The sequence below is a fragment of the Haemaphysalis longicornis genome, unplaced genomic scaffold (assembly GCF_048455015.1).
Source record: "Haemaphysalis longicornis isolate Haplotype H1 unplaced genomic scaffold, Haemaphysalis longicornis Haplotype H1 scaffold_1, whole genome shotgun sequence".
NCBI classification, from domain to species: domain Eukaryota; kingdom Metazoa; phylum Arthropoda; class Arachnida; order Ixodida; family Ixodidae; genus Haemaphysalis; species Haemaphysalis longicornis.
The window spans coordinates 137,241,779-137,262,481 of record NW_027526203.1 but is presented as its reverse complement, the minus strand read 5'-3'; the positions used below and the strand labels follow the sequence as shown (position 1 = coordinate 137,262,481).

The following is a 20,703-nucleotide window of genomic DNA, read 5'->3' as shown; positions in this document are numbered from 1 at the left end:
ACACAGACATGTTTAAGTCGCACATCAGGCAGCTTCATAGCTATCGTGTATCGTGTAGTTTTTGCAGACCATGATTAGCGTTTTTAACTGCCGCGCATATGCGCTATATTAGTTCACAAAGCGCTTACTAAAACCTCTCAAGTACTGCACTGCAATCAACTGGATTGCACCGCATTTCAATGAACGGTGGTGTCTGAATGTGCCACAGTTGGTTTGTGTCGGACTTGCATACTACGAAAGATCTATCCTGACAAGCATAACAATGAGAAGCAATCTTATATTGTATTTACGCGACAGATGTTTATGCAAGTCGCCATTCTTGCAGATAATGTTGGGTGAAAACGTGAGAGGTTTTTCAAGGGCACCGCGTGTAAATACACATCCAAAAATCTAAAAAATAAAAAAATAAGGACGCGAAACCGCAGCATAAAGCGCCAGAAGCGACTGTGCTTCGTTCGGGTGATTGGTGCTTAATCTTTGTACTTGCGCGCCTCTTATTATTAAGCTAACCATAATAAATTTGTTGGTTATTGTCTTGTACCTATTTTTTATTATTTATTTACAAGTACCCTCAGGGCCGAAGCATTATAGAGGGGAGTGGGAGTACAAAGAATAATAACAATAATAATAAAAACGGTGAGCAGTGAAAAATACATGTACATTTCAAGTAGGCTCAATAACAATAACATTCAACAACGAAGACGATTTACACAGTGCTAGAAAAAATACAACACGGGTAATTGGCAAAAAAAAAACAAAAAAAAACGTTATACAAGGCTAGGGGTTTCAGTGTCACTGGTGATAGCAGACCTAAATTTATTAACGTTGTCTATAGCAGCTGTGGTGGCGGGAAGGCGGTTCCAGTCAGTCGAAGTTCGTGGAAGAAATGAAGCAGCGTAAAAACGAGAGTGACACGAGGGGACAGCAACTTTGTGCGCATGGTCAAGTCGTTCAGGGGCCCTATTCTCGACTGCACAAATTGCCGGCAATTTAGGCAATTTTCCGGAAGTCTTTTCTGATTGGCTTTCAATTTTGGTCACGTGCTTCCGGCTGACAAAGCGGTTGTGTGTGGTGTCGTCATTTTGACGTTTCATGTCGTCAACGGACACTAGTTCTAAAGTTTGCCTTATTTCTCGTTACTAAAGGCGCATAATTCTTGGCCGGCAATGAAAAACCAGACAAAATGCGGCGGACATAACAACGTAAGCCTGTCTTTGCTATTCAACAACAATACTGCTTGTAATACACACCCCCTCTGTGATTGGCTGAGAAGGCGTGACGTAATTTAAACAGTTGGCGGGAACGATTACGTCATGCATTGGCAACTTCAGCCTGCGTAAAAGTGACGTAATGCTACGTAACAGCATAAAAATGGCGGTTGTTTTTGGCGCAAAATACAAGCAAAATAGGGCACAATATTGCCCCGGCTTACGGCGCCGCGAAATGTGCGGCAATTTGCAGCAGGCGCAGTTTCGCATGCGCGCTGTTTAAAGCATGTTTCCTACCGAAACAAATTATAGTTTCAACTGCTTCCAAGTCAGCGATCATGCGACATACAAATAACATGCAGTATTTTGCTTTTATGTTTGGCAATGAAATAAAAAATATTTGTTTGGCGTAACCGCAACATAAGAGGGCAGTACAAGCCTCTCCATGACAAAGAGAACCCAATGCATGGCATTTGTCCATACTTCTCCTAGTAAGCTGTTGGGTCACATGATCGAACTCAAGAGAAAAATAACAATGAAAAGTGACTATTTAGTTCATTACAGCGCTGATTGCAGTCGAGCTTGACGAATGAGTGAATCGGTGACATCGGTGTGCTCCGCGGTTATCAGGCGTAGCGCTTCGCTGCTCTTAGGTGTCATAGAAGCGATAGTCGCGGCCGTCTTTTTCTGTGATCACGCCATAAACTTGTAACATAGCAGCAGACGATGGCGTGGCGGCGGTGGCGGCAGGGAAGGTGATAACGCAACAAAGCTTGCATTGAATAGATACGGTAAAAAAATTGTGTGATGTTCTTTAGCTCGACATCCGCCTTTCGCTCGCTTTTGGATCAACGTTACTCGATCGCCTTGTGGTGTTGGCGCCAAGTCTGACCTCCAGAAATGTGTTTTTCTTGTCCGCCTCAGCTACCGTCTTAATTTTTATAGTACATGCCAAGTGTTTTTATATCTTTCTTGCACAATATTTGATACCTTGGTAGCGATCGTTATGAGTGACTCGTCAAATTACACTGCATGTCGTCATAGCTATAGGTGCAGCACGTCACTGATTGCTTACGTCGTGCTTACGCAAAAAAACATGGGCGAAATGCCGGCAATTTGTGCAGTCGAGAATAGGGCCCCAGACACGTAAGCGGGGGCATGAATGAATTCTGTTTTCAAGAGCGGGTGATGGTAAATTTTGTGGAAGAGACACAGACGAGAAAATTTTCTGCGGAGCGCTAAGGTTTGTAAATGAAGAGTTGATTTCATAGAAGTTACGCTGGCTGCTCTAGTGTAGTTGCAAAGAATGAAACGGGTAGAATTGTTTTGTACCATTTCCAGTTTATGAATCAAAAAAGCGGGTTCAGGATCCCAGATTGAGGCGGCATATTCAAGCTTTGACCTTATTAGCGTTTTGTATAGAAGAAGTTTTATGGAAGATGGGACTTGAGAAAAGTTACGTCTTATAAAGCCCAAAGTACGGTTAGCATTCGCGGTAATGTAATCGATGTGCATATCCCACTTCAAATTATTAGTGATATGAACGCCTAGATATTTATATGATGCTACTGGTTCTAATGGTATCCCTTTAACAAAATACATAGGAGTTACCGTTGATGTACGAGTTATTCTCATTGCCTTGCATTTAGAAATGTTCAGTTCCATTCGCCAGTTATCACACCATGTAGCTATATTATCTAAGTCTGCCTGCAGGGTAGTTACATCGGCGCCGTTTTTTATTTCACGAAATACAACACAATCATCAGCAAACAGATGAATCGGGGATGAGACACAATTAGGAAGGTCGTTAATATATATCAAAAATAATAAGGGGCCTAAAACCGAACCCTGTGGGACACCAGATGCTACTATTGCAGGGGAAGAGTTGAAATCATTAGCTGAAACAAATTGGTGCCGGTTAATAACAAAACATTCAATCCATTTGAGTAAACTACTGTCGATGTTTAAGCTACGGAGTTTTAACATTAGTAATCGGTGACACACCTTGTCAAATGCTTTCGACAAGTCCAAAAATATGCAATCTGCGGATGAACGCGCGTCAAGAATAACATGAATTTTCTGGGTGAACGATAAGAGCTGCGTTTCACAGGAGTGGTGTTTACGAAAGCCATGTTGAGCGGGGTGAAAGAAAGAATTGGATTCGAGAAATCGGACAAGGTTAGAGTAAATGATATGTTCAAAAATTTTACAGGGGATACTGGTCAGCGATATCGGACGATAGTTGCTAGGTGATACAATGCTACCGGATTTAAAGACTGGAACCACCTTAGCCATCTTCCACTCAAAAGGCAATAATCCTGATTCTAAGCATTGTTGAAAGAGCTTGGCAAGGAATATCGAAGAGTACTGGCGTGTGCTCTTTAAAAACTTCGCATTGATTTCGTCAATGCCAGCAGCAGAATACATTTTTAAAGAATTAATTATGTGCACAATGCCTGCAGGGTCTATCAAAAGGGGCAGCGTAGGAGAGTATTCGTAAACGGGAATCTCTGGAAGTTGATAGGCATCAGTAAAAGTGGAGTGAGAGAAATTGTTTATGAAAGTTGAATTTAAGACTGTAGGACAATCCTCGTCTGCAACCTTGTTGCCGTCACCATCTATTAGCGAGATCGATTTCCTGTCACGAGGGTTTATACAGTTCCAAAACTTTCTAGGGTTTTCTAATAACATAGAGGGCAACGTGTTTTGTAAGAAGTTTACTTTGGCGGCCTTAACAGCAGAAATGTATGATTTAGATGCATCATCATACGCCAGCCATCGCTCATTGGTTGGAGATTTTTTTGCGGAACGGTAAAGACGTTTTTTTCGGTTAGCTAGCCTTCTGATATTCCGGTTGTACCAGGGGGCATTGGGATTTGAAAATATTTTTCTTAGCGGAATATATTTGTTTGTTAGTTCGTGAACCTTTCCTTTAAACATATCCCAGTTATCCTGAACGGAGCGTGCTTCAAAGCCAGCGATAAAGGCATCAAGAAATGAGCAAAGGTCGGCGTTAATTGCATCAAAGTCAGCTGCGTGGTAGTCCCTAATAAACTTAGTGGTATTTTTGGGGGGTTTAACATTGGCACTAACAGTAAAGTTCAAGAAACAATGGTCACTAAGGCCAGGAATGTATGTTATGTCTGAAGAAAGGTCAGGGGCAGTGGTTAACACTAAATCCAGAATGTTGCAAGCAGTCGCGGATGTCCTGGTAGGCTGAGTGACAATTTGAGAGAAATTGAATATTGAGCACATATGAAAGAAGTCCTTAGCCTGTGAAGGACACGATGGAGGAATGGCTACATTGCTGGCCCATTGAATCTGGGGGAAATTAAAATCTCCCAGAAGAAAAACTGGAGAAGTCGGAAAGCGGGTGATGACCGTATTAATTACGTCATGTAGTTCGTCAGTAAACGCGGCGGGGGCACTAGGGGACCTATAACATACTCCAAATATTATTTTTCTACTACCAGTTTCAATGAGTACCCAATTTGTTTCGAGAGACGAGTAAATGTGTATCGGTGATGACGTAATGTTACTTTTTACAGCGATAAGTGTTCCCCCTCCATGCCTTTGCGTGCGGTCACATCTATATAATCTGTAACTGCTAGGTCGATCAAAGATCTCGGTGTCAAGAATGTTGCGGTTCAGCCAGGTTTCCGTCAGAGCTAAGATATCAGGATCGCATGTGTCAATGATAGAATTGAGAGCGATACGCTTGTTTGTTACGCTACGTATGTTAGTGTAAAGAACAGATAAGTTTGACGAGCACGCACCGCGACGCTTCGGTGTTTGCTATGAAGATGGCTGCCCTGATTTTGGAGATACATTTTGTGCCGAGTGGTTAGTAATGGAAACTTGAGGTTTGTCGTCGACTTCTTTGATCGTGGCAGTTAGCGTGTCGTAAGCATATCGCTTTTTGTTCATATGCAACTGTTTGTATTTGAGCTGGAAAGCGGGAGAACCAGGCTGTGATTTAGCGAATTCTATTAGCTTTTTTCGGGCCAATCTTGTACCAGCGGAAAAGTCTTCAGATATGGTTATTTCCTGGTCTATCAGTTGAGTGCGCAGTGAAAAAACTTTTTCTCTTGCCTTGTAGTGATTAAACTTAACAATCACGGGACGGTGTCGAGATTGGGAGTATTGGCCAAGCCGGTGCGCACGTTCAATGCTGTCTGTGGGAAAACGTTCGTCTGTGCAGCTGGATAAGATTGCCACAACCTTGTTTTCGGTTTCCGCCCATGTTTCTTTACAGTCAGGGATACCATAAAAAATCACATTATTCCTACGGGAACGGTCTTCAAGGTCGTTTGTGGCGTAGGCCATAGAATCGTACTGCGTAGCTAGGTTTGAAATCTCAGTTCGTGCCTCAGACACTTCAGCGGAAAGGCTGTCGATTTCCAGCGATTTTTTTTTCAACGTTGGCGAGTCTTTCACTCATGTTGTCTAATTTCATCCTAATGTCATTCTGGCAGTCCTTTATCTCGCGAACATTTTGAGCCAGTTCGTCGTGCCTTGCCGCCTGATCAAGCGAACGAGCCTGAATGTCTTTCAGCAGCCGTAAGATTTCGCGGAATTCCGAGGAACTTCCAGCATTTCCCGTTACTTCAGTGGTGTCGTCGGTCGGGACTACCTCTGTACCAGAGGCTGCATCATTAGAGCGAGTTTTAGGGCCGGGATTTGACTCTACATCTCCCGAGCGTAACAGAAGGAAAACCATATCGATACACTCGCATACCAAGTCAAAAAGCACTTGTGGGCACGGGAGCAACACTAGACAAACATTGTTGTTCTTTTTAGCGTACAAGGAATGCCTTTCACTAACCTGCAAGACGTGAAATTGCAGAACGTGAGCCATGCTGAACGCACGGTAGCTCCCGTGCCCACTGAAGTGCGGCTGGAAGGGCCATAGCCTTATATCCGGAGCTTGCGATGATGGCTGTGTCGATGAGGTAGCCGGAGGGAACAGCCAAGGGATCCAAGAGGGCGTGGAAGTGACGTTGTGCGTTGGCGGCTCAGGGGCGAATTTGCTGATATCAACCAGCGACGGAGCAGAGGGGACGCTAGTTGAACAGGCGTGGACTGGTTGCGCACAAAAAAGCACGCAAGCAGAAATGACCTGCAAGACGTGAAATTGCAGAACGTGAGCCATGCTGAACGCACGGTAGCTCCCGTGCCCACTGAAGTGCGGCTGGAAGGGCCATGGCCTTATATCCGGAGCTTGCGATGATGGCTGTGTCGATGAGGTAGCCGGAGGGAACAGCCAAGGGATCCAAGAGGGCGTGGAAGTGACGTTGTGCGTTGGCGGCTCAGGGGCGAATTTGCTGATATCAACCAGCGACGGAGCAGAGGGGACGCTAGTTGAACAGGCGTGGACTGGTTGCGCACAAAAAAGCACGCAAGCAGAAATGACCTGCAAGACGTGAAATTGCAGAACGTGAGCCATGCTGAACGCACGGTAGCTCCCGTGCCCACTCAATTGGGGGGTTTAACATTGGCACTAACAGTAAAGTTCAAAAGTATTGTATCACATCAGTTTACGTTGTCATGGCATGAAAGTATGCCGACATTCACTATTGGCCGCAAAAAATGTAGGCGAAGTTCCAAATAACCTACTGTGTGTATAGGTTGGTGCTGGTTTTATACCAGGCTTCTAGCCAGTACGGCGCCTTATGACCAAAAATCGTCACGTGTACGGCAAAATACAGTAACACTATGTTTGTTTAGACCTGGAGTCATATTTTGGTACATTTCTTACAGCCAAATCTTCACAATATTCAGATATGCGTTACAGTAAAACTGCACACAAGCGGAGAAGTAGGAGGAGAAGGGATTAACAGTGAAATCGACCTGGCTAGTGGTCCTCAATTTAGGACAAGAGTAAGAGTAATTTTCTACAATTTATAGCACTCCATCCCCAAGAGGCCAGGCTTTGTTCTTTACGCACGAAAGGCTAGGAGAAGAATAAAGAGCTGCTTGTACATATTCATCGGTTTCGATCCTTGTTGTACTGGAAACCGGCACGTACACTATTTATTGCGTTCGTTAGCGAAAATATCAAGCCCTCAACACCGTAATCATGTCATAACTGTGCGGGTTTAGAGTCAGTTAGTTATGGTGAAGATGGTTGCGACAGAAATTCGTGCACAAAAGGCGCCTTCGAGTACTCTGGACAACGTTGTCTCCGCCGTTTCGCTGTGGCGTAGCGCAAACCTCATTGCATTTGCATTTGAATAAACAACGCACGCTGCGGATATGCACCTTCTTGCACGCAGCCATAACGGAAGCTAACTTGTGAAGAAGGTCTTGTACGCCTTACATCCCGAAGAAAATGTCCACACGAACGTTGTGAGCCTCCCAAACACCCCCAAACTTCCTAATAAGACGTTTGTGACGGTGCAGAAGAATTAATGCGTCGGGCACAGAAAAAGCATTCATCTGATACAGGTCAACAACAACAAAATAAATAGAAGACAGCCGGTTTATTTCCCTCTGTGCGATGCGCGTGTAAGGGCCCGCTGCTTGGTGCGTAGCATTAAAATGTTGAATATTCATAAGAGCATCTCAAAAATACTTTAGGGAAGCCTACGCATTTGGATACTTATCGAGGAGCTCTGAGCACTGAACCTCGCAAATAACCTAGAAGAGGACGAGTTACGCACGATCATCTGACCGATGCTCTGAAGAAAGTTGTTCTCTCTCTCCTCGTGTGTTGCAAACTTGTGCGGGATACAGCTTGAAACTATTCAGAGGTGTCAGAAACTGGCGAATTAAGTTTAATTATAACTGGAAATACGCTTTTTACTGCAGTAAAACATTAAAGCGGGCGATTTCTGGCACAGGCACCGTCAGCGACAGCGGTGCGAGTCCCTAAGCCGACTTCAGAGCCAGGGGGCGCCACTCAAACATCTCACCACCAATCGTGGCCTCCGCGATCGGCGGCGGCGCGCCGTTGCTGATCGCGGAGGCCACGGTGTAATTTTGTTAACTCCTATTCACGCCGCGAGGTGGCGGCCTTAGCCTAAGGCTGCTAAGGTCCCTTTAAAGGCCAACTGCACTCAAATTTCACCTCGGCCAAATTTGTTTTTAATGCGTAGTAAGTACCCCCAAATAACCTGAGACACAAGTGGTAGCCCCGTGAAACGCCTCGTTAATCCGTCAGAAGCGTTTAAAAAGGCTCCGCCGCAGACCACTGTGCACCTGCCGGCGGATCGCGTAAACAGCCATGACGCGCCTGTGACGTTCCAGCCGACGGTGGCTTTTTCCTCTGGCCAGCCACGCAGCGGGAGAACCGGTCGAGCTCTGCTGCCCCGTGCGCGCGTAGAGCTTGCGCGCAGACATTCTCCCGAACTGGTGACCGTCCGGCCGCTCGCTGGACGGCTGCAACGTCACTGCAATGGCCGCGCTCTCCTCGGTTTCGGTTTCAAAATCGCCGATTTTTGCTGGCCGCTTGCGGCGTCCACGTGCGTATTTCAGCTGTTGTATTTTGCATGTTGCTTTCTTTTTAAGCAGACCATACGGAAATAGGGTTTTCAAGAAGTCGAATTTTTGAGTGCAGTTGGCCTTTAAAGGCTGCTGTGGCCGTCCCAAAACAAGGGTGAGGGGTGGGGGGTGGGGGTGAGGAAGCAAATCTATTAGGTTAGCTAGGAGTACGGGAAGTAAGCGCAATAAAACAGGCAAGTCGGTTGCTGACAACCGACACCCCGATTTAAAGGGAGAGCCACTAATTATCATCATCATCACCATAAAGAGACGCCCGCCTTGCCGACGCTGACTGCACTTTGAGTTATAAATCAGCCTTCGTTGTCGCGTTTTCATCCCTGAAAAACTCTCAATATGTGCCCGATGTGCTTTGACTCGTTCCTAGAAGTACAAAGTTGTTTAACGTACGTTTCTTAGCCGCCACGATTGCCTTTTCGCGCAGGTTTAGTGGTCGTTTATTTGAAAGCCGAATGTCAAGAGGCCAGGGTTCCGTCACATTTCGGCCAGAGCGAATGCCAGCGTCCTGAATTCTTTTTTAGCTTTTACAGCACTTTCGCGCGATATCACAGCGCAAAAATATGCTTTTCTTGCCTTTTAAGTTGTTTTGAAAGCTCTTGACATTTATTATGTGTGTATGTGTGTGTGTGTTGTGTGCGTGTGCGCTTGGGCGTGTGCGTGTTGTGTGCGTGTTGTGTGCGTGTGCGTGTGCGTGTGTGTGCGCGTGCGCGTGCGTGTGCGCGTGCGTGTGCGTGGGCGTGTGTGCGTGCGTGCGAGCGAGCGTGCGTGCGTTTGTGCGCGTGCCGCGTATGCGTGCGTGCTTGCGTGCGCGCGTGCGTGTGCGCGCGTGTGCGCGGGCGCGAAAACAGTGTAATACCGATAAGCTTTTGTGTATTGTTTATAGACAGACGACTACGACAGTCAAAAGATCAAGTTCCGATTTGCGCCCTGACCATCATTCGATTTGAGCCGTGAGTTGCACCTTGATTATTCCCTAAATGAAACTGCAACTCACTACTCAAATTGAATTTCGCTTGATGGTGGTGTGCACGCGGATGGACGCGGACGGACATTGGGAGGTCCTAAGGTACTCCGCACCGTTACTGGCGAGGGAGTAAGCCGTTTGACTCTCGAGTACTAACTCACGGTAGTAGCCCAATGGGTAAGACGACTGACACTAACTCTGTCTGGTCTACCAGACACAGGCTCCAATCCTGCCGGTGCCTGTGTGATTTTTGCAATTGTAAATAGTATGCGCACGGACGCGGACGGACATTGTGCGGTCATAACGTTCTCCGCACCTAAAAAAATGACACAGTTTCAGTGTTACGCAACTTCAAAGAAACATTTGCCATTGCGGGATGTTATGCCCTGTCCAACACTGGATTGGGGAAATCTATTTAAGGGCGTATGTGAGCCCTAGAAACTGACATTTATTAGTTGCTTGTCAATTGCATGAAAATAAAAATGGGCAGTATTATCGTTGGCGCAAAAAAATTTAAAGGCACTCGGCATGGTCTCCATATAAAAACTAATTAGAGATACTAAACTCATGTAGGAGTTTTTCAGAAATAAAACCGGCAAACACCTTGCGATTTGGAACCATGCGGGACTACAAAAAAAGAGTACTGCTGCGCAGCGAATTCACTTAGGCTTCACACAGGGCATAGTCTACGTCAAAATTTCAAAGGCACCAGTAACTACCCTAACAGCACCAGTAACTACTTCTACCTTTCTCCTGCATTGGTGTGCGGTAATCTTTTGTTATTAGGCGTCGCACACAGGCTGCAACGGCCGAGTTTTCGTCCTCTACGCCCGCCCGCGACAGGTAAAACGCGCGGCCACGTTCCCTTTTCAACTTACGCCCTCTTCGGGCGATTGTAACGGCCGGAGCAACGGCGCGCCACCGAAAGCCGATCGCTGAGGCCACACAACAGTAACGAAAGGTTTTTAACCGCACACAATTACTCGTGAAAATGAAGTTTGCAGAAGCAGGTGTCGCGAGGTACACAGGTGCCTTCGGTAACGCATTGCTAATAACGCATTATGTGCATTGCGTTATCAGAAAGCAACGCACACACCTTTGCCCCTGCGGGGGCGCTCAATTACACAGCTTTTATTGCAGGTTCTGAAAGTGTAAAAAAAAAAAAGTAACTTCACTCGTTTTTAACAAAAAAACTTGTGGTTTAAAAAAAAAAACCGTGTGAAGACAACATGATGATACTGTCGCTGCGTTTGTTAAATGAAATAGTGGTGATCATAGGTCGCTAGAAAAAAAACTAAATAAACAAGCTATACATTTTCTGGCTATTGTTGCGCAACAGACATTTTTTGCCAAGGCCGCGGGGGAAAGCGAGGGGATGGCCTGAGGGGGAACTTACTAGGACATAACAGCTGCCTAATTGCGCACAACGTGGAAAAATACCTGTGGCTTTTCAACTTAACGACGAAGCGTACTTTACTGCGTTAAGAGGACAGCACCGTGCCTATGCGCGCTGCGTTATGCATATCCGATGGACGATGCAAGAAAGAAGGTGCATTGCGTACATTGCTGTACAGCAAATAAAATAAAACAGTTGTCTTTCCTTCCCGTTGTCTTTGGGACGCTAGGAGCAGTGGCTTCATGTTATTTGTATTACAACTGCGACTGGTAATAATTACCCGTGATATCACCTAAGTTGAAACTCCCCATGATTGTGTAGCCGCCTTAGCAGTCAAACGCCATTTGTATGCTTCGGCGTCTTTTCAGCAAAACAGAGTTACAGCCATTTTCTGTAACCATTCTCCTCCCGTAGATATCCACATGTTGACAACAGACGGAAATTCCTCAACACTTACCACTTCACTGTGGACTACCTAATTACGACAAGTAAATGAACTTGCCTAAAATCTGCTTGACGGCGCCATAATTTTCTTTCTTTCTTTCTTTATTGTTTCTTTCCGTACAGAAAGGGGAGCAGGGGCAAAAGGCTTGGAGCCTGACCAGGGCCCCTGCTCCGGTGGCAGGCAGCGTGCGGGCTGTTGTGCCAGAGCGCCGGGCCCAAAGGCGTTGCACGAGGCGACGCGCCGACAGCGAGGCTGAGTCACGCCTTTCCCTTTCGTCGCTGCGGCGCGGCCGAATCCTGCATCTCGGAACGCTGCGGCGCGGCCGAATCCCGCATCGGAGAACGACCAAACAAGGGCATGTCGCTACGCCCGGAGGCGAGGTCACGGAGACGGCGGGGGCATCGCCCTCCCTTTCCCCATTGGCGGCGCATCTGACTCACCGCTTCGCTACCATTCGTCGGAATTCAAACTTCAGGCAGCGAGAGCCCTGATTGGAGCTTTTAGAACTTCTTGGGGCCACAACGAACTTCCCGGGTTATAAAAGAAGCCCGGAGGCTCTCATCGTCGGCATTCCTCGGCGGCTTCTCTCCGGCACCAGTCTCTTCGGAAGCACCGAGTGAAAAGGGTGCTGTCGCCTTTGTGCGAATCATGTAACGTTTGCTTACCCTGTATATACTGTATATAAATGTTACTTCAACTCTTCGTCGGCTCGAGGACTTCGTCGCTCTGCTCTGCGCCGCGTCGATAGCGGACGGAGCAAGGCAACATCGCTACACCGGTGACTGCGCTCGGGTGGCCAGTCGCAACAGTGGATGGTAGCTGCGGGATCGACCGGCAACGGCTACTACCGGGTGTGGTAAGCGCTCGACGTTTTCTCTCAGTTCACCAGACTTCTCTAGCACAGGTTATAGTAGTTTAGAGAAGGGCTGTGTGAAGCCCTGTGTATAGCTTTGAGTGTTTCAAGCATAGAGAAAGTGCATTGAAACCAAAGCTAGTCCCGAGAGGTAAACAAAGGAGCGTACAGAATTACTTGCGCGTGTCTTACTAGTAGCTCGATAGTACAGGAACGGCAAGGGAATTCTAAAGCGGGTAAGCAGCAAGAGGCCTGTGCAAACGATGGAGGACCTTAAAGTGAAGGAACTCATCGAAATTTGCGAGGAGCTGGGCCTTGACTTAGGCCGTGCGAAACGGAAGCATGCGATCCTTGAGATCATGCGGAAGGAGAACGTAACGGCTGAGGAAGTCAATGAGGCCAGGGATGATATCAAAGAGCGCCGTGAGCGCGAGGACGCTAAAGAGCGCCGGGAGCGCGAGGAAGCGAAACAGCGCCGGAGCGCGAGGAAGCCGAAAAGAAAGAGCGCCGTGAGCGCGAGGAGGCGGAAAGGCGGGAACGCAGGGAGGAAGCCGAAAGACAGGAACGCAGGGAAGAAGCCGAAAGGCAGGAACGGGAAGCCGTAAGGCAGCTCGAGTTGAAGCGGTTAGAGTTCCGGCAGGGCTCGCCGGCGCCTAGCGTAGCTTCTCCAACGGCTCCTGCGAACGGTCCGAGAATTCGGGACCAACTGCCTCCGTTCGTTATTGGCGAGGACATGGCGAAGTACCTCGTTAAGTTTGATCACGTTTGTGAGCGAAACGATATCGAACGGTCTCTGTGGGCGCAAAACTTGTTAGCCCTGCTTCCTGGAGAGGCATCGGACGTGATAACGTGCCTGTCGAAGGAGGCCTTTGAGAGCTACGACGAGGTCAAAGAGGCTCTTTTGAGGAAATACAGGTTGTCGCCTGAGGCTTTCCGGCAGAGGTTTCGGTTTGCAAAAAAGGGCAATGAGTCGCATATAGACTTCGTATTTCGTCTGAAGGCTGACCTAATTGAGTGGCTCAAAGGCGAGGAAGCCTATGACGACCGCGACAAAGTGGTTGAGTGCATAGCGCTTGAGCAATTCTATCGCTGCGTCGAAGACGACGTCAGGTTGTGGCTGCAGGATAAGCTCCAAGAAGTAAAGCTTAACAAGGCAGCAGAGTTAGCTGAGGAGTACTACACCCGCCGAAAGTTGCATTATAAGGCGGTGCGCGTTGAAAAAGCGGACGGTAAGGACGCTTTTAGGAAGAAGCCTGAGGAAGGGAAACAACTAGCGCGTTCAGTTTTCGAAAAGACTCACCTCCTACGAAAGAAACTGTTGGGGAAGGCATAGATGAGTCTCGAAAATCGAACAGCGATGCTAAGCAGCGCGCGGACGCCGTCCGGGCATTTGAGTCGCGGAAGCAGATAATCTGCTACCAGTGGCGTAAATCCAGAAAAATCACAAGGGGGGACACACATCTTGCCAAGGCGGCCATTTTGTTTTGTGCTTTATTTTTATTTATATACAAATTACTATCGTGATTTGAATTAAAATAAGAAAAACGAGCATGCTTTCATACCTCACGTAATTGCACTGTGCTATTGCAGACGTTAAAAAAAGATCAATAAGAAATACTCTGTACAATATGAGTACTGATCACCTATGACATGTTTCCTAGCTTTCGACACTTCTAGAGGGTCCAAAAACGAGAGCGCGGTTTTTGCACGCACTGACAAAGTTTTTCAACAACCCTGGCAACGTTACGAGGTCTATTTGAGGCGTTCCTCCCCCATCGTACTACGCAGCCATGTTTTCAGTCTTCTCAAGGCACTGAACGATCTCTCTGCTTCACAGGAAGAGACCGGCATCACTAAGATAATCCTGAGAACACTCTCCACTTCCTTGAAATACTGGCGGGTGGACGTGTGCATGTTCCGGAGTACTGCTGCCACGTCGTCGACCGACTTGAGGTTGCAGTGTTCTTCGTGCAACAAGCGCACGCGAGACACGACTTCACCGATATCGATGCTCTTGTATCGTCGGATCACGCCCAAATCTGCTTCTGATGACCGGTTCAGAAGGACAAGTTCCAGTGCCCTGTACGTCACGATTCCCTCAGAATCTGGATTAAACCTCTTCTCAAGGCCCGCTACAGCTGCATCAATTATTGAAAAAAAATATTCGTCGAAAGTAGGCCCTTGCGTCAACTGGGGCGTCACTGGCACTCCCGTTTTCGTACCTCGCTGGTGATAAAAACAACAGTTAGTGAGTGACAAAAACAACAGTTGTTTTAGCTTTCAAAGGTAAATGAAAGATGAATCTCAAGGGGGGGACACTTGCAAGGGGTGTCCACCCCAGCCCCAACACAAGGGGGGTCAGGACCCCCCTGACCCCCCAATGATTTACGCCACTGTCTGCTACAACTGCAAAAAGGAAGGGCACATCGCGGCAAACTGTAAACAGAAGGTGGCATTCACTACGATCCCAGAAACCGAAAAGAACATGCGGTTGCTCGAGCCCTACATGCAGGAGATAAACGTGAACGGCAAGAAGTGCAGAGCACTCCGAGACTCCGCAGCAACTATGGACGTAGTCCACCCGTCACTAGTTTCTCCAAACGACTGCACAGGAGAATGCGCGTGGATAAGGCAAGTTGCCGAGGAGCAGAGCGTTTGCTTGCCGATTGCGAGGGTCGTCATTGAAGGCGGTTTTGGTAAGCTTAACACCGAGGCGGCCGTGTCCGCAGCGCTCCCTGAGCATTTTCCTTATCTCTTCTCTAATAGCTCGGAGCAACTGCTCAAAGAACAGGGAAAATCGTTCTTTACCAGTTTGGCGTGCATGACACTCACGAGATCGCAGGCGCGGAAGCTCTCCCAGGAACTTGAAACTACCCCAGCGAGCGAAACGGTAAAGGCGGTGGAGAAATGTAGCCCGAGCTGCGAGCCGACCTACTACTACTACTAAGTGGTTCGAGTGAACCGCACACTCTCGCGATAGGTTGGTTGAACCGCCAGCGGCCGAAGCGGATTGCGTCACCCCTTTCGGCGGAGAAACCGAAGCGGCGCCGCCGTGTGAGGCGAACGATACGTTGTCCCCAGTCTCCGACAGCTGGCATGAGTTAATCAAGGTGGATCGAGCAACGTTCATTCGAGAACAGCAAAATGATAGCTCGATAAAAGCCTTGCTTGAGAATGTGAAACGGGGCGCAAAGAAAAAGAACGTTTCATTTCATGAGAAGTCCGGCTTGTGGTACCGCAGTTACACAGATGCAAAGGGTCAGAAGTACGAGCAGCTTTTGATCCCGGAAAAGTATCGCCGTCAGCTACTGGAACTCGCGCACGAAAACGCGTGGGCAGGGCACCTCGGTCTGAAAAAGACAAAAGCTCGACTTGCGCTAGAGTACTACTGGCCTAAATTGCCTAAATGCTGGAAAGACATCTAAGGCTTTGTGCGCTCTTGCGACACATGCCAAAGGGTCGGCAAGAGTACGGATAAGTGGAAGGCGCCTATGAAGTTGGTACCAGTCATAACTGAACCATTCCGTCGGCTGGTGATCGACATTGTTGGGCCTCTGCCCGAGTCCGAGAACGGCTGTAGGTACATTCTAACCGCCCTTTGTGTCGCGACAAAGTTCCCGGAAGCAGTGCCACTCAGAGAGCTCAATTCTCCTCAAGTGGTTGACGCGCTCCTTTCAATATTCGCTCGTGTCGGATTTCCTGCTGAAATTCAGTGCGACAATGGTAGCGTCTTCACTAGCTGCCTAACCTCGACTTTTTTTGAAAGGTGCGGGATCAAAGTGGTGCACAGCTCTATCTATCACCCGCAATCCAACCCAGTGGAGCGAATGCACTCAGTGTTAAAGCGAATACTGCGAGCCCTCTGCTTTGAGCGAAAACGCGATTGGGAAGCATGCGTACCTGCCGCTATGTTCGCTTTGAGGTCTGCTCCACACGAAAGTACGGGGTTTAGCCCTGCGGAGCTGGTGTACGGCCGGAGTCTCAGAACCCCGCTGCGAATGCTGCGCGAGTCTTGGGAAGGTTACAGTGAGGATCCAAACGTGGTGGAGTACGTTCTTAATCTACTGCAGAGGCTCGGGAAAAGTAAAGACCTTGTTGAGAGCCACATGAAGGCGGCACAAGCATTGTCGAAGGCGTACTACGACAAGTCGGCTAGGAAGCGTACGTTCGAAGTGGGTAACCTAGTGATGCTGCTGCGCCCTTCGAAGAAAAATAAGCTAGAAGTTCATTGGGAGGGGCCAGCAAAAGTAGTGTCGAAGCTATCTGACACAAACTACGAAGTGAAGCTAGGCAAACGGCAGAACAAAATCTACCACAGCAATTTGATGAAACCCTACATTCAGCGTCATGCTGTGGTGAACATAGCTTTGAATGCCGAGGATGAGGAAGGCGCAGATATTCTGACCTCTGCGGACCTGAAGGAAGGCACTTCGGATCTCCTGCGGGAGCAAGTGAGGTTATCACCCTCTCTAAGCGAAGCACAAAAGAAGGACTTGGAGAAGATAATTTTCGAGTTTGAGGATGTTTTCTCTGATCGGCCCGGAAAGACTACGATAATCGAGCATGACATTGAGTTAACGCGGGACGAGCCGGTTCGTAGCAAGCCGTACCGATGTTCTCCCGTACAGAAACAGATTATGGCGGTCGAGATCAAGCGCATGTGTGACCTTGGGGTCATTGTCCCGAGTGAGAGCGATTGCACCTCCCCTCTAATACTAGTTCAAGTACCTGGAAAGGACCCCAGGCCGTGCGTCGATTACCGGCGCCTCAACGCGATAACCCGAGACCAGACGTATCCGATTCCGAACCTCGAGGAGCGGGTGGAGACCGTATCCAAGGCGAATTACATTTCCACACTAGACCTCGTACGAGGCTATTGGCAAGTGCCCCTCTCTGAGCGTGCCAGGAGATACGCTGCGTTCGTTTCCCCGTTCGGAACATTCCGTCCCGTCATGTTGAGCTTCGGTCTCAAGAACGCGCCGTATTGCTTTTCGAAACTAATGGATCATGTACTTCGCGGCATGTCAGAGTACGCGCTCCCTTACCTCGATGATGTCGCCATCTTTTCGAACACATGGGAGGAGCATGTAGAGCACTTACGAGTCGTGCTGAGCAGGCTCAAAGAAGCCGGCCTAACAGTCAAACCGTCGAAATGTCACCTAGGTTGCGCCGAAGTGACGTACCTAGGACATGTAGTGGGGCGCGGCCGACGCAGACCGTCGGAAATCAAAGTAGCCGCGGTTCTAAACTATCGCCGACCAACGACTAACTCCGAGATAAGGGCTTTTTTGGGTTTGGCTGGATATTACCAGCATTATGTGAAAGATTACTCCACACTGGCTAGTCTTTTAACTGACGCTCTCAGAAAGAGTGAGCCAGTTAAGGTGAAAAGGGCACAGAGAAGGAGGACGCATTTAAGCGCTGTAACGAGCCTGAGCGAAAAGCCAGTTCTAACGGTCCCCGACTTTTCGAAAGGTTCGTTATTCAGTGCGATCGAGCGATCGTGGCATGGAAGTTGTACTATGCCAAGAGGATGAGGCTTACAGTAATTCTGGAAAGGAATGTGGCTGCGTCGTGTGGGCAGTGCAGAAGTTTGCATGCTATGTAGCCGGAACCGCTAACGCAGACGCACTAAGCCGTGCGTTCTAGGTAAGGCTGCGTTCATCCTCCCCGTGTCTTTCATTTCGCCTCTTCGTGAGCAGATTTTAGCGTAGCAGGTAGATGGGAGCAAAATTATTGCCCTCATTTGCTGCCTCAGTTGATTATTTCCGCACCGCGTGATTTCAAGTAATCAACCTTAGTTATCATTTAATGTCGTGTGTTACGTTTGACACTTAGTGTGAGTTCTTCTTTTAAGAGTTTTACATCCCGCGCGGGGCTCTTGGTGTAGAGGGTCCAAATTTGGGGATAGATACTTAGCTAGGAGAGTTTGTCACGCTTTAGAGTCTGGTGTTCTGACAGAGGACAGAGGGTGCTTGCGTGCGCTTGGTGTTGCCTGTTGTCGGTCGGTTCTTTGCAAGCTCCAGAACGATGAGCACCGGGGCCGAGGACAGAACAGAAGAGTCGGACGAAGCTGCTCGAGACACTTGGCAGCACGGCGAGGTACCTGTGATCCGGACCTGGCAGGCGGTACCCGTTCATGGAGAGGGACTTGGTGGAGCCGCCCTTTCCTGGGGCACTGGAGGTGGACCTGGATGAGCCTGGCGAACGCGCGCACCCAGCATCCGAGCCACGTGGAGGCAGCTCGTCTTCACTGCGCATTGTCTGGCGGCGGGGGTGCTGTTGTGCCAGAGCGCCTGGCCCAAAGGCGTTGCACGAGGCGACACGCCGACAGCGAGGCTGAGTCACGCCTCTCCCTTTCGTCGCTGCGGCGCGGCCGAATCCTGCATCTCGGAACGCTGCGGCGCGGCCGAATCCCGCATCGGAGAACGACCAAACAAGGGCATGTCGCTACGCCCGGAGGCGAGGTCACAGAGACGGCGGGGGCATCGCCCTCCCTTTCCCCATTGGCGGCGCATCTGACTCACCGCTTCGCTACCATTCGTCGGAATTCAAACTTCAGGCAGCGAGAGCCCTGATTGGAGCTTTTAGAACTTCTTGGGGCCACAACGAACTTCCCGGGTTATAAAAGAAGCCCGGAGGCTCTCATCGTCGGCATTCCTCGGCGGCTTCTCTCCGGCACCAGTCTCTTCGGAAGCACCGAGTGAAAAGGGTGCTGTCGCCTTTGTGCGAATCATGTAACGTTTGCTTACCCTGTATATACTGTATATAAAGGTTACTTCAACTCTTCGTCGGCTCGAGGACTTCGTCGCTCTGCTCTGCGCCGCGTCGATAGCGGACGGAGCAAGGCAACATCGCTACACCGGTGACTGCGCTCGGGTGGCCAGTCGCAACAGGGCACAGTATATTATATAGCACACTTGCAGTCGAGTGTACAAAACAAAACAAAAAACAAAAAAAGGGCTACAGACTGCAGAGAGTACATTTGCAGTTGGGCTCCTCGAACGTTCAATGTGCGACTACTTTGCACAAAAAAGAATACAGAACCAAATTTTCACACAGGATATGGTATCAAAACACTCGCGTGTTTTTTTCGTGCAGTGCAAGGAGTGAACGAACAACAAAATACACCCGAAACAGAGACTTCAGCATAGATATCTACAATACAACAAAACAAGAAAAGAACGAACAACAAAATACACCCGCAACAGAGACTTACTTCAGCATAGATATCTACAATTTCGCTGCAACATTTTATTTTATGCTTTGGTAAATTTTAGCTATATGCAATTAACTGCTCTAACAGGACATTTTTAATCTGTGTTTTTGACAACCGTTGGCGAAAATTAATCTCTTTCTGAACTTTGTTCAATAAGGAGGGGATTTGATAACCTTTTTTGTTGCCGTCCATAGTTTGTTCTTGTAGATGGCATTGGTCGATGTAGTGTACACAAGTTATGTTGTGTGGCGGTTACAGGGCTGGAAGTATTGTATAACTTGTTCCTAATGTACTGAAGTAATTTGTAGCAGTATATTTGATTTGCCTTAAGAAGTGAATGCTTTAGAAAGAGTTCATGTGTAAGATGACATCCCGAGATGTCGTAGCGTAGACATCCCGAGATGTTTACGCTAGAACACGTTTACTCTCTTACTCTCTCAACGCTGCAGTGTAAGAATCTTAGTACGGAAGCAAGCAAAAGTACCGCGGGACATAGAGTTTCTTAGTAAGTATACTAGAGAGGAAACTGGGCTCGGGAATCCATGTCAGCATTGGGGGTTATGGGAAGAGCATAGCAGCTGACTTGGCATGTCTATTGGATTCTTAAGCGTCTTCTTGGGTTTGCTTTCTTCACTAGGCACTGCTATGTATACGAGGCAGCCGAAATGGCCGGAATTCACTTGCCATTTCTCGCTTCGCTTGTAAACTCAAAATTCGCTCCATTAGTCCTTGGAAGTGAAAGTGAAAGTTTACTTTTTGTCCGAACCTGCCCGCATTACTGTGGTGCACACAAAACTGACTTTACTTGACTTGACTTGGCACGGTAAGATAGTTGTGCTTCATTATAAGCAAGTGGCAGTACAAGTGCCGGCGACCGACCTTCGTTACATATTTACATATAAGTAGAAACCCCAATGTAGTCAAAAGTTTTAAGGCGGGAGAATAACGCGGACGCTAGAAGACAACGAACAGGACAAACGAGGCGCTCCGTTTGTCTTTTTCTTTTTCTTCTAGTGTCCGCGTTTTTCTTCCGCCTCAAAACCTTTGATCATGTCGTACCAACTGGTCCACATCGAGCTGTCAATTGCTTCCCCAATGTATATACGTTAGTTTGTGGA

At 48.2% G+C, this 20,703-nt stretch overlaps 1 protein-coding gene and 1 pseudogene across 1 annotated transcript in view; both read left to right on the top strand.

Moving 5' to 3' along the window:
- The window catches only part of LOC144136852 (uncharacterized), a 361,595-nt gene that overhangs the window by 280,725 nt on the left and 60,167 nt on the right, over window positions 1-20,703 (top strand). The gene's annotated exons all lie outside the window — the stretch shown is intronic.
- LOC144153517 (uncharacterized) lies at window positions 12,630-19,479 on the top strand (annotated as a pseudogene).